We start from the raw sequence: 13,565 nt of genomic DNA on the forward strand, positions 1-13,565 counted from the left end.
GCTGCAAAGTTTGTTCTCTATTTCCTGGTATTAAGTTTCGAAGTGTGAAGCACTTAAACATTGTCTCAAGTTACTAATGAAACATAAACCTCGAAATAAGTAGCAGCGATACGTGGTGAACTGTATTGGTCTCCTGGTCAGCCTCTCACCTTGCACCCTCTTTAAACTTAACTTCATCCAAAACTCCGTTGCCTGTGTCCTAACTCACACCAAGTCCCATTCCCCTGTCCTCCCTGCACTATATTGATTCCCTGTGGAGCAACCTCTCGATTTTTAAAAATTCTCATTTTTCTTTGCAAATCCCTCCATGGCCTTGTCTCTCCCTTTCTCTACAATCTCCAGCCCCACAACCCTCTGAGATATCTGCACTCCTCTAATTCTTCCCTTTTGAGCATTCCTGATTTTAGCCGCTCCACAGGAGGAGGCGGTGGCAAAGTGGTATTGCCACTGGATTAGTAACCCAGAGACCCAGCACGGCAGAAGATGGAATTTGGCTTTAATTAATAAATCTGGAATTAAAAGCTAGTCTAATTATGGCCATGAAACCATTGTCGATTGTCGTAAAAAGCCATCTGTTTCCCTAATGTCCTTTAGGGAAGGAAATCTTGCCTAAATGTGACTCAGACCCACAGCAATGTGTCGACTCTTAAATGCCCTCTGAAATGGCCTAGCAAGCCATTCAGTTGAATCAAACCGCTATGAAGTCAGTAAAAAATGAAACCAGACAGACCACCCGGCATCAACCAAGGCACCAGAAATGACAACGGCAAACCCAGCCCCGTCGACCCTGCAAAGTCCTCCTTACTAACATCTGGGGGCTTGTGCCAAAGTTGGGAGAGCTGTCCCATAGACTAGTCAAGCAACAGCCTGACATAGTCACACTCACGGAATCATACCTTACAGACAATGTCCCAGACATCGCCATCACCATCCCCAGGTATGTCCTGTCCCACTGGCAGGACAGACCCAGCAGAGGTGGCGGCACAGTGGTATACAGTAGGGAGGGAGTTGCCCTGGGAGTCCTCAACATTGACTCCAGACCCCAAGAAGTCTCATGGCATCAGGTCAAACATGGACAAGGAAACCTCCTGCTGATTACCAACCACTGCTCCCCTCAGCTGATGAGTCAGTACTCCTCCATGTTGATCAGCACTTGGAGGAAGCACTGAGGGTGGCAAGGGCATAGAATTTCCTCTGGGTGGGGGACTTTAAGGTTGATCACCAAGAGTGGCTCAGTGGCACCACTACTGGCTGAGTCCTAAAGGACATAGCTGCTGGACTGGGTCTGCGGCAGGTGGTGGGGGAACCAACAAGAGGGAAAAACATACTTGACCTCGTCCTCACCATTCTGCCTGCCACAGATGCATCTGTCCATAACAGTATTGGTAGGAGTGATCACGCACAGTCCTTGTGGAGGCGGTCCCGCCTTCACGTTGATGATACTGTTACAACCAGGTGAGAAAGGTGTCTAGGGGTAGTTATTGTCTTCACCTGGTCTTATTGTAACAGGGCTTTATTTTTAAACACACTGTGTTTTGAGCTCCCCCTTGGTGAATCCTTGTTCACCACTTTCCAATTATAAGGCAAAGAAATGAGCACAGACAGGCTTTCTTAGGTTTAAAGGAGGAAAGTGAAATTTATTAAACCTTAAACTTGTACTCTAATACAATTAACGCCTACAGATATATGACACACCCACCCTAGCATGCACACGTGATTCACACAAGCAAATAGGGACAGAAAAGAGCAGAAGAAAAATAAAATGGAGAGATTAGAGGCAGTCTCTAAAAGGGTTTTTTTTTGTTACTCTCTGTGTTTCCAGCTCGCCATAGAGTCCTTGATTGTAAACAGCTCTTACTTTTCATTGGGGCCCAGTATTCTTCATAAACCTTGTTCACTGTAGGAGACTTTTCTCTCTTGGGGTTCATATTTCTTCAATGGTTTCCGAAGCTGGTGAGAGCGAGATGAGAGCAGACAGGAGAGAGGTCTTCTCAATCCAGAAGAAAAGTGCTTTCTGAGTTCAAATCTGTGGCCAGTTTAAAAAAACCAACAGTCAGCTAGTCATGTGACTAAAGCTGGTCTGACCAGTTCTTCTGTGTATTGGGGAAGCAAAGACTGGGTCCCTATTTCAACACTGTCTGTTACTATGCAAATGTCTTTTCAGTCAGGGGCTTGCAATTTTAAGTTTTAATGTTCATGTGGCGAAATAATGTATGCCTCAGTCTTGACAGGTGGGGGGGCATGCCTGACTATACCCTCCATCGTGTTGTGTGGCACGACCACCATGCTAAAAGGACTGGTATTCCAAAAGATCTAGCAATGCAATACTGGGCATCCATGAGGCGCTGTGGGCCATGAGCAGCAGCAGAATTGTACTCAACCACAATCTGTAATCTCATGGCCTGGCATATCCCCCACTCTACCATTACCATCAAGCCAGGAGACCAACCCTGGTTCACTGAAGAGTGCAGGAGGGCATGCCAGGAGCAGCACCAGGCATACCTCAAAATGAGGTGTCAACCTGGTGAAGCTACACCCAGGACTACTTGCGTACCAAACTGCATAAGCTGCATGCAATAGACAGAGATAAGCAATCTCACAACCAATTGATCAGATCTAAGCTCTGCAGTCCTGCCACATCCAGGCATGAATGGTGGTGGACAATCAAAGAACTAACTGGAGGAGGTGGCTCCACAAATATCCCCATCCTCAATGAAGGGGGAGCCCAGCACATCAGTGCGAAAGATAAAGCTGAAGCATTTGCAACAATCTTCAGCCAGAAGTGCCGAGTTGATGATCCATCTCGGCCTCCTCCTGAAGTCCTCAGCATCACAGATGCCAGACTTCAGCCAATTCGATTCATTCCGCGTGATATCAAGGAACGACTGAAGTCACTGGATACTGCAAACGCTATGGGCCCTGACAATATTCCGGAAATAGTTTTGAAGACCTGTGCTCCAGAACTTGCCGCGCCCCTAGACAAGCTGTTCCAGTACAGCTACAACACTGGCATCTACCCTGCAATGTGGAAAATTGCCCAGTTATGTCCTGTACACAAAAACCAGAACAAGTCCAACCCGGCCAATTACTGCCCCATCAACCTACTCTCAATCATCAGTAAAGTGACGGAAGGTCATCAACAGTACCATCAAGCAGCACTTGCTTAGCAATAACTTGCTCGGTGATGCTCAGTTTGGGTTCCACCAGGGCCACTCAGCTCCTGACCTCATTACAGCCTTGGTTCAAACATGGACAAAAGAGTTGAACTCAAGAGGTGAGGTGAGAGTGACTGCCCTTCACATCAAGGCAGCATTTGACTGAGTATGGCATCAAGGAGCCCAAGCAAAACTGAGGTCAATGGGAATCCACTGGTTGGAGTCATACCTAGCACAAAGGAAGATGGTTGTGGATGTTTTAGGTCAATCATCTCATCTCCAGGACATCACTGCAGGAATTCCTCAGGGTAGTGTCCTAGGCCCAATCATCTTCAGCTGCTTCGTCAATGACTTTCCTTCAATCATAAGGTCAGAAGTGGGGATGTTCGTTGATGATTGCACAATGTTCAGCAGCATTCATGACTCCTCAGATACTGAAGCAGTCCATGTCAAAATGCAGCAAGTCCTGGACAATATCCAGGCTAATAAGTGGCAAGTAACATTTGTGCCACACAAGTGCCAGGCAATGACTATCTCAAACAAGAGAGAATCTAACCATCTCCCAATGATATTCAATGGCATTACCATCACTGAATCCCCCACTATCAACATCCGAGGGGTTACCATTACCAGAAACTGAACTGGAGTAGCCATATAACTACCATAGCTACAAGAGCAGGTCAGAGGTTAGGAATCCTGAGTAACTCACCTCCTGACTCCCCAAAGTCTGTCCACCATCTCTCAAGGCACAAGTCAGGAGTGTGATGGAATACTTTCTACTTGCCTGGATGGGTGCAGCTCCAACAACACTCAAGAAGCTCGACACCATCCAGGACAAAGCAGCCCGCTTGGTTGACACCCCATTCACAAACATTCACTCCCTGCCCAACCGTCGCACAGTGGCAGCAATGCGTACCATCTACAAGATGCACTGCAGCAATGCACCAAGGCTTCATCGACAGTACCTTTCAAACTGATGACCTCTTCCACCTTAGAAGGACAAGGGCAGCAAATGCATGGGTACACCAGCACCTGCAAGTTCCCCTCCAAGTCACACACCATCCTGACTTGGGACTATATCGCTGTTCCTTCACTGTCGCTGGGTCAAAATCCTGGAACTCCCTTCCTCACAGCACTGTGGGTGTACCTACCTCACATGTACTGCAGCGGTTCAAGAAGGCAGCTCACCACCACCTTCTCAAGGACAATTAGGGATGGACAATAAATGCTGGCCTGGCCAGCGACGCCCACATCCCATGAATGAATAAATATAAAATCATTAGTGGCTGTGCCTTCAGCTACTTAGTCCCTAAGCTCTGGAATACCCTCCCTCAGCCTCCACTCCTCTCTATCTCACTTTCTTCCTTGAAGACGCTCCTTAAAACCTACCTCTTTGACCAAATCTAATATCTCCTTATGTGGCTCAGAGTCAAATATTGTTGATAATGATCCTGTCAGATGTCTTGGGATGCTTTAGTGCATTAAAGGTGCTATGCAAATGCAAGTTGTTATTGTACGTCAATCTTCTATTTTAACCTGTGTGCTATCTATCACCTGTATTAAAAAAGGAGGCAGACAGGTGGCCTGTGACTTGGGTTACGTGCCTGCACCCTCCCCATAACTTTTCGAATGTTCATTTCCATGTATTGCAATTCAAGGCAGCAACCAAGGAGTTAATTTAAAGGGGGAAGGAAGCGCCAGGATGAACATTCCTATTCATATACTTCCCCCATTTGCACAACTAACTTACTTGGAGCTATTTATAAAAAAAGTCAACTTCATCGTCAGCCTGGTCTCCTTGAGCCTCCTCCCACTTCCTGCTCTGCATTCGGGTGACATCATTGTAGTCAATGGTGTTAGCTGCAGCATCATGGGTCGCACTCACACCTCTGAGACACAAGATCAAGTGTTCCGATTCCTTCAGCAAAAAGAACGAAGCTCACACTCCAAGCGCAGTACTGAGGGAGTGCTGCACTGTCGGAGGAGCCCTCTTCCGGATGAGCTGTTAACCTGAGGCCTCGCCTTCCCTCTCCGGTGGATATAAAAGATCCCACAGCCACTACTTTGAAGAAGAGCATGCCAGTTCTCCCCAGTACCCCGCCAATACTTATCTCTCACACTACATCACCAGAACAGATCTGGTCATTACCACATTGCTGTTTGTGGGGTCTTGCTGTGCGCAAATTGGCTGCCGTGATTCCTACACTTCAGCAGTGACTGCACTTCAAAAAATACTTCATTGGCTGTAAAGTGCCTTTGGACGTCCTGGGGTTTTGCAAGGCGCTACATAAATGCAATTTCTTCTTTATTGCATCTTGGAAGAGCAGGTATTACAAACCGGGTGTGAGGGGCTGGAAGTGGGGGCGATTGAGACTCCCTGGTGGCCTGAGGACTGGTCAACCCGTGCAAGCAATCCCACACCTGGGGAATGTGCACTCTCTGCTCGTACCGGGATTACCTGGTGCTGAGCCATCCCGGAAACAGCTCTGAGGTGAAACCACAAACCTTGCTAAGAACAGAAGAATTAGGAGCAGGAGTACATCACTCGGCCTCTCGAGCCTGCGCCACCATTAAATATGATCATGCCTGAACGTCAGCCTCAACTCTGCTTTCCTTCCTGCTCCCCATATCCCTTGAATCCTTCGCCGGAATTTTACACCGCGCCCCCCCCCCCCCCTTCACCCCCCACCCAGGGAGCGGGCTGGGAAATGGTGGGGGGCCACATAACATCGAGTGGGAGGCGGGTGGTGCGGCTCCCGTCGCCTACCACACACCCGTGCTGCTATTTTACCAGCGGTGGGCGAGGTGGGCAAACAGCCCGCCTGCCCCGGGTCAAGTGAGGCCCTTAAGTGCTACTTAAGAGCCTCCTCCCATCGCCGGTGGCATATTATCAGTGGCAGACGGGCACTTCAGCACCTGAGGAGGCCGCCCCGCATTACCTGCCAGTCTCCTTCGGGCTGGAGGAGGTGCCCTCCTGCTTGGACACCCAGTGGCCTCCCCCAGCAGCACGGGCCACTCCCCCTAAAACTACCCCCCCCCATTCCTATATTCCAACCCTCAGCCCCCCTCACTGGGGTCCAGCTGATTGTCCCTGGTGAGGCCTGACCCCCACTCACCTGTTGGAGGCTGGCTCCTCTTGCGGGGTGCAGTCCCAGAAGTGGCCACCACTCCTGGTGGTGCTACTGAGACTGAAGAGCTGGCAGCCTTCTGATTGACCGGCAGCTCTTGGAGGCGGGACTTCCTGTCTCAGAGGGGCAGAAATCCCAACCGAGGTCAATTCAGGGCCTGGGTCACGTAAAATTATAGTGTGGCTTCCAGGCCTGGTGGAAATGGGCTTGCCCCCAACTTTTGTGCCAGTGAGTGAGGCCACCGCCACAATGTAAAATTCCATCCCCTCAGTGACCAAATATCTGTCTATCTCGGTTTTAAATATACTCTACGATGGATTGTCCACAACCCTCTGGAGTAGAGACTTCCAAAGGTTCACAACCATTTGAAGGAATCTCTCCTCATCTCAGTCCTAAATGATCGGCCCCTTATCCTGAGACTGCACCCCCGTGTTCTAGATTCCCCAGTCGGGGGAAACACCTACTCAGTGTCTACCCTGTCAAGCCCCTTCAGAATCTTGTATGTTTCAATGAGATCACCTCTCATTCTTCTAAACTCCATAGAGTACAGGCACAATTTACTCAGCCTCTCATCATAGGACAACCCTCTCGTCCCAGGAACCAGTCCAGTGAATCTTTGCTGTACTGCTTCCAAGGCAAGTATTGGCTTCCTTGGATATGGAGAACAAAACTGCACATAGTACGCCAGTGCCCTAGACAAGTGCAGCAATGGATCCCTCCCAAAGCTAATATCACTGGAACGCAGGAACAGGAGGAGCCATTCACCACTGGCTTCCAGTGTTGTTGGAACTGTGCCCAGCTTTGCAATCCAATATCTAGGGAAGGTGATTCCCAAGAGGCTTTGGGCTCTGCCGATCATTGACCAGACACACTGTCTTACTGCAATGGATCTGGGAGGCACAGTGGCTCAGTGGCTAGCACTGCAGCCTCACAGCTCCAGCAATGTGGGTTCGGTTCTGGGTACTGCATGTGTGGAGTTTGCAAGTTCTCTCTGTGACCGCGTGGCTTTACTCCAGGTGCTCTGGTTTTTTTCCCACATGCCAAAGACTTGTGTGTTGATAAGTAAATTGGCCATTGTAAATTGCCCCTAGTGGTGGTAGGAGAATGGTGGGGATGTCAGAGGGAAAAAAATGGGAATAATGTAGGGTTAGTTTAAGTAGGTGGTTGATGGTCGGCGTGGACTCGTTGGGCCGAAGGGCCTGTTTCGGTACTCTATGACTGGATTTGTTACTGGGGCTGAGATTCTTGCCATCCATTCTGCTCTGAATGACCTTGAGATGGGTACGACGATCCTGGTTGGGCCTTCACAGCAGTGGTCTGTGAAGTATGTTGACAAGCTCTGCAGTTTTAGCTTAGGAAGAGGCCATTCAGCCCCTTGAGCCTGTTCTGCCATTTAATGAGATCATTGCAGATCAGGATCTTCTCTCCATCTGCCTTTGTAATATCTATTGATCTCAGTCACAAAAGTTCCAACTGAACACCCTCCCCGACCTCCCAGCATCCAATGCCTTCTGGGGGATAGAGTTCCAGATTTTCACCACCTTTGGTGCAAATAAAGGTACTTCCTGATTTAACCTCTGAATGGCCCAGCTCTAATTTTGAGAGCAGCACCCCCTGCCCCGCACCGCACCCTTTTCCCTTGAAGGAACTAGATGTCAACTGGTGAGCCAGCAGATCATCAGGGGCCTTTAGGATCCTGAAATTCTTGCCGTTCTGTCAGAATTGCCGCATAATCAACGGAAACACCAGAGAAAGGGCACGAATTGCAGAAAGGAGAAGGTTATGCTGTTCATCTTGGTTTCTATTGGTCTTCCGACATGAAATTAACGTTTGCCTCATCCCCGAAGTTTAGGACCTCTATGTTTTTTTACTTAGAATGTAAAGCACCAAAACAGACCATTTGGCCCAATTGGTGTGAATCGGTATAAATGAAAGAAAAGGAGAAAAAAAACTTACATTTGTACATCGCCTTTCACAAACTCAGGATGTCTCAAAGCTAATGAACTATTTATTAACTACTTGTTTGTGTAGTCACTCTTGTAATGAAGGAAAGACGGCAGACAATTTGCACACAGCAAACTCCCACAAACAGCAATGTGGTAATGACCAGATAATCCTTATTTTCAGTTCTATGGGTTGAGGGTAAATATCGGTCCAGGTCACCGGGAAGAAATCCCCTGCTCTTCTTTGAAGTAGTGGTCGTGGGATCTTTGACATGCCCTCTGAAATGGCCTAGCAAGCCACTCAGTTGTATCTAACTGCTACGAAGTCAATAAAAAGGAATGAACCGGGCGGACCACCCGGCATTGACCTAGGCACCGGAAACGACAACGGCAAACCCAGCCCTGTTGACCCTGCAAAGTCCTCCTTACTAACATCTGGGGGCTTGTGCCAAAGTTTGGAGAGCTCTCCCATAGACGAGACAAGGAACAGCCTGACATAGTCACGCTCACTGAATTACACCGACAATGTCCCAGACACTGCAATCACCATCCCTGGGTATGTCCTGTCCCACCGGCAGGACAGACTCAGCAGCGGTGGCGGCACAGTGGTATACAGTCATGAGGGAGTTGCCCTGGGAGTCTTCAACATTGACTACTGACCTCCATGAAGTCTCATGGCATCAGGTCAAACATGGACAAGGATACTTCCTGCTGATTACCACCTACCGCCCTCACTCAGCTGATGAGTCAGTATTCCTCCATGTTGAACAGCACTTGGAAGAAGCACTGAGGGTGGCAAAGGGCACAGAATGTACTCCAGGTGGGGGACTTCAATGTCCATCAACAAGGGTGGCTCAGTAACACCACTACTGACCGAGCTGGCTGAGTCCGAAAGGGCATATCTGCTGGACTGGGTCTGCAGCAGGTGGTGAGGGAACCAACAAACGGGGAAAACATACTTGACCTCATCCTCACCAATCTGCCTGTCACAGATGCATCTGTCCATGACAGTATTGGTCGGAGTGATCACCGCACAGTCGTTGTGGAGATCAAGTCTTGCCTGCACATTGAGGATACCCTCCATCGTGTTGTCTGGCACTATCACAGTGCTAAATGGGATAGATTTCAAACAGATCTAGCAATGCAAAACTGAGCATCCATGAGGCACTGTGGGCCATCAGCAGCAGCAGAATTGTACTCAAACACAATCTGTAACCTCATGACCCAGAATATCCCCCACTCTACCATTACCATCAAACCAGGAGACCAACCCTGGTTCAATGAAGAGTGCAGGAGGGCATGCCAGGAGCAGCTCTAGGCAGACCTCAAAATGAGGTGTCAACCTGGTGAAGCTACAACACAGGATGATTTGTGTGCAAAACTGCATAAGCAGCATGCAATAGACAGAGCTAAGCGATCCCATACCAATGGATCAGATCTAAGCTCTGCAGTCCTGCCACATCCAGTCATGAATGGGACAATTAAACAACTAACTGAAGGAGGTGGCTCCACAAATATGCCCATCCTCAATGATGGGGGAGCCCAGCACATCAGTGCGATAGATAAGGCTGAAGTATTTGCAACAATCTTCAGCCAGAAGTGCCGAGTTGATGATCCATCTCGGCCTCCTCCTGAAATCCCCAGCATCACAGATGTCAGTCTTCAGCCAATTCTATTCACTCCGCATGATGTCAAGAAATGACTGAAGGCACTGGATACTGCAAAGGCTATGGGTTCTGACAATATACCGGCAATAGAACTGAAGACCTGTGCTCCAGAACTTGCCGCGCCCCTAGCCAAGCTGTTCCAGTACAGCTACAACACTGGCATCTACCCTGCAATGTGGAAAATTGCCCAGTTTTGTCCAGTACACAAAAAGCAGGACAAGTCCAACCCGGCCAATTACCGCCCCATCAGTCTACTCTCAATCATCAGTAAAGTGATGGAAGGTGTCATCAATGGTGCCATCAAGCGGCACTTGCTTAGCAATAACCTGCTCAGTGATGCTCAGTTTGGGTTCCGCCAGGGCTACTCAGCTCCTGACCTCATTACAGCCTTGGTTCAAACACGGACAAAAGAGCTGAACACGTGAGGTGAGAGTGACTGCCCTTGACATCAAGGCAGCATTTTCCTGAGTATGACATCAAGGAACCCCGGCAAAACTGAGGTCAATGGGAATCAAGGGGAAAACCCACCGCTGGCTGGATTCATACCTTGCACAAAGGAAGATGGTTGTGGTTGTTGGAGGTCAATGATCTGAGCTCCAGGACATCACTGCAGGAGTTCCTCAGGGTAGTGTCTTAGGCCTAACCATCTTCAGCTGCTTCATCAATGACCTTCCTTCAATCATAAGGTCAGAAGTGGGGATGTTCGTTGACGATTGCACCATGTTCAGCACCATTTGTGACTCCTCAGAAAGTGAAGCAGTCCGTATAGAAATGCAGCAAGACTTGGACAATATCCAGGCTTGGGCTGATAAGTGGCAAGTAACATTTGCGTCACACAAGTGCCAGGCAATGGCCATCACCAACAAGAGAGAATCTAACCATCTCCCATTGACATTCAATGGCATTACAATCGCTGAATCCCCCACTATCAACATCCTAAGGGCTACCATTGACCAGGAACTGAACTGGAATAGCCATATAAATACCGTGGCCATAAGAGCAGGTCTCAGGCTAGAAATCCTGCGGCAAATAACTCACATCCTGACTCCCCAAAGCCCGTCCACCATCTACAAGGCACAAGTCAGGGGTGTAATGGAATACTCTCCACTTGCCTGGATGGGTGCAGCTCCAACAACACTCAAGAAGCTCAACACCATCCGGAACAAAGCAGCCTGCTTGATTGGCACACCATCTACAAACATTCACTCCCTCCACCACTGACGCACAGTGTGTACCATCTACAAGATGCAGTGCAGCAATGCAGCAAGGCTCCTTAGACAGCATCTTCCAAACCTGCGACCTCTACCAACTAGAAGGACAAGGGCAGCAAATGCATGGGAACACCACCACCTGCAAGTTCCCCTCCAAGCCACACACCTTCCTGACTTGGAACTATATCGCTGTTCCTTCACTGTCGCTAGGTCAAAAGCCTGGAACTCCCTTCCTAACAGCACTGTGGGTGTACCTACCCCACATGGACTGCAGCGGTTCAAGAAGGCAGCTCACCACCACCTTCTCAAGGGCAATTATGGATGGGCAATTAGGGATGGGCAATAAATGCTGGCCCGGCCAGCGACGCCCACATCCCATGAATGAATAAAAGAAAAATCCTGAGAGGGCAGATGGGGACTCGATTTAACATCTCATCCAAAGGATGGCACCTCTGACAGTGCCGGATTCCCTCAGTACTGCACTGGAGGTTCAGCCTGGATTTTTATGCTCCACATGAACCCCCTCCCACTTTATTTCATCTCATGCTATCAGTGTAAGCTTCTATCCACTCTTCAAACAATGCCAGAATTTCTGGTACGTTAATTACTGTCAGCTAGAAAAGGACTTTGAACTCTCTGCTCTCTCTTCTCACTGACTGTTGGAACTTTTTGCCTGCCTTTCAAATTCTGCTGCAAAGCTCTGAGCAAACGTGACTGAAAAGTCTGGCCAGGCTGGCTCCAAATGACCCTGAACATACAAAGAGGAAAGAAACTGTGAAACTCTCACCTGATAATGCCTGTCGAAGGACTCTCTGCAGCTGACCCTGCTCTGCTGTTTTATACTTTCTCCACCATCTGTCTGTGGCTTTGTGGTCTTCCGATACCGCACAGGAAACAGCAGCTTTGAAAGGACTTCTTTGAATACAAGCTGAACCTTGCGCCCTCTCTGTGTGAGCAATAGCTGCAGTATCCCCTGCCTGTCCTGCCAGAGCTTGTGATTAAAACTCACTCCGCAAGAGAGTTTTGGATGGATGAGTTCATTTGGACTACCCAGATTGAGCCCATGGTCCTCACCATTGCAATGCCTCCTTCTTAAATGTGTCCAAATTTTTATGTTTGCCTCCACCAATCTTCCTGTAAGTGAATTCCGTGTTGAACATTCCTTTCAAAGTTGAATATCCAGTCCTTTCTAATCCAGACCGTTGACACCACAAATAACATACATACGAACATACAAATTAGGAGCAGGAGTTGGCCACTCGGCCCCTCGAGCCTGCTCCGCCATTCAACAAGATCATGGCTGATCTGATTGTAACCTCAACGCCACATTCCCGCCTACCCCTGATAACCTTTCGCCCCCTTGCTTATCAAGAATCGACCTACCTCTGCCTTAAAAATTTTGAAAGACTCTGCTTCCACTGCCTTTTGAGGAAGAAAGATCCAAAGACTCACGGCCCTCTGAGAGAAAAATATTTCTCCTCATCTCTGTCTTAAATGGGCGACCCCTTAAACGGTTAACCCCTAGTTCTAGATTTTCCCACAGGAGTAAACATCCTTTCCACATCCACCCTGTCAGGACCCCTCAGAATCTTATATGTTTCAATCAAGTTGCCTCTTACTGTTCTAAACTCCAGTGGCTACAAGCCTAGCCTGCCCAACCTTTCCTCATTAGGCAACTCGCCCATTCCAGTATCAGTCCAGAAAACCTTCTCTGAACTGCTTCCAAAGCATTTACATCCTTCCTTAAATAAGGAGACCAATACTGTACGCAGTACTCCAGATGTGGTCTCATCAATGCCCTGTATCACTGAAGGATAACCCCCCTACTTTAGTCTTCAATTTCCCTCACAATAAATGATAACATTCTATTAGCTTTCCTAATTACTTGCTGCACCTGCATACTAACCTTTTGCTGTTCATGCACGAGGACACCCAGATCCCTCTGCTTTGTGGCTCCTCTATGTCTCTTGCTATTGAATGGCTCTCCTGGGTCTCAGTGACCTACATGTAGTACTCAAGATGTCTTCTCACCAAAGCTCTGTACGGTTCAATCATAACCTCCTCTGATTTATGTTCTACTCTTTTGTCCTTTGCAATTTCAACACCCTCATGGCATTTGTTGATTGCAGCTCTACATTGAATAGACACGTTTAACATTGAATCTACCAGAATTCTAAGGTTCCTTTCCGCTTCTCACATAGAAACATAGAAAATAGGAGCAGGAGTAGGCCATTCGGCCCTTCGAACTTGCTCCGCCGTTCACTATGATCACGGCTGATCGTCCAACTCACTAACCTGTTCCGGCTTTCGCCCCATATCCTTTGATCCCTTTAGACCCAACAGCTATATCTAACTCCTTCTTGAAAACATACAATGTTTTGGCCTCAACTGCTTTCTGTGCTAGCAAATTCCACAGGCTCACCACTCTCTGGGTGAAGAAATTTCTCCTCATCTCAGTCCT

The 13,565-nt window shown here is 48.4% G+C and overlaps 1 protein-coding gene across 2 annotated transcripts in view; it reads right to left on the minus strand.

Moving 5' to 3' along the window:
• Window positions 1–12,051, minus strand: part of LOC137346147 (toll-like receptor 13) — a 30,535-nt gene extending 18,484 nt beyond the window's left edge. For both annotated transcript variants that reach the window (XR_010968656.1, XM_068009483.1), the window contains exon 1: window positions 11,892–12,051. The gene's annotated coding sequence lies outside the window, so the exon portion shown is untranslated. The remainder of the gene's footprint in view (window positions 1–11,891) is intronic.
• Window positions 12,052–13,565: the final 1,514 nt, after the last annotated feature.

Source organism: Heterodontus francisci, chromosome 29, assembly GCF_036365525.1.
Source record: "Heterodontus francisci isolate sHetFra1 chromosome 29, sHetFra1.hap1, whole genome shotgun sequence".
NCBI lineage: Eukaryota > Metazoa > Chordata > Chondrichthyes > Heterodontiformes > Heterodontidae > Heterodontus > Heterodontus francisci.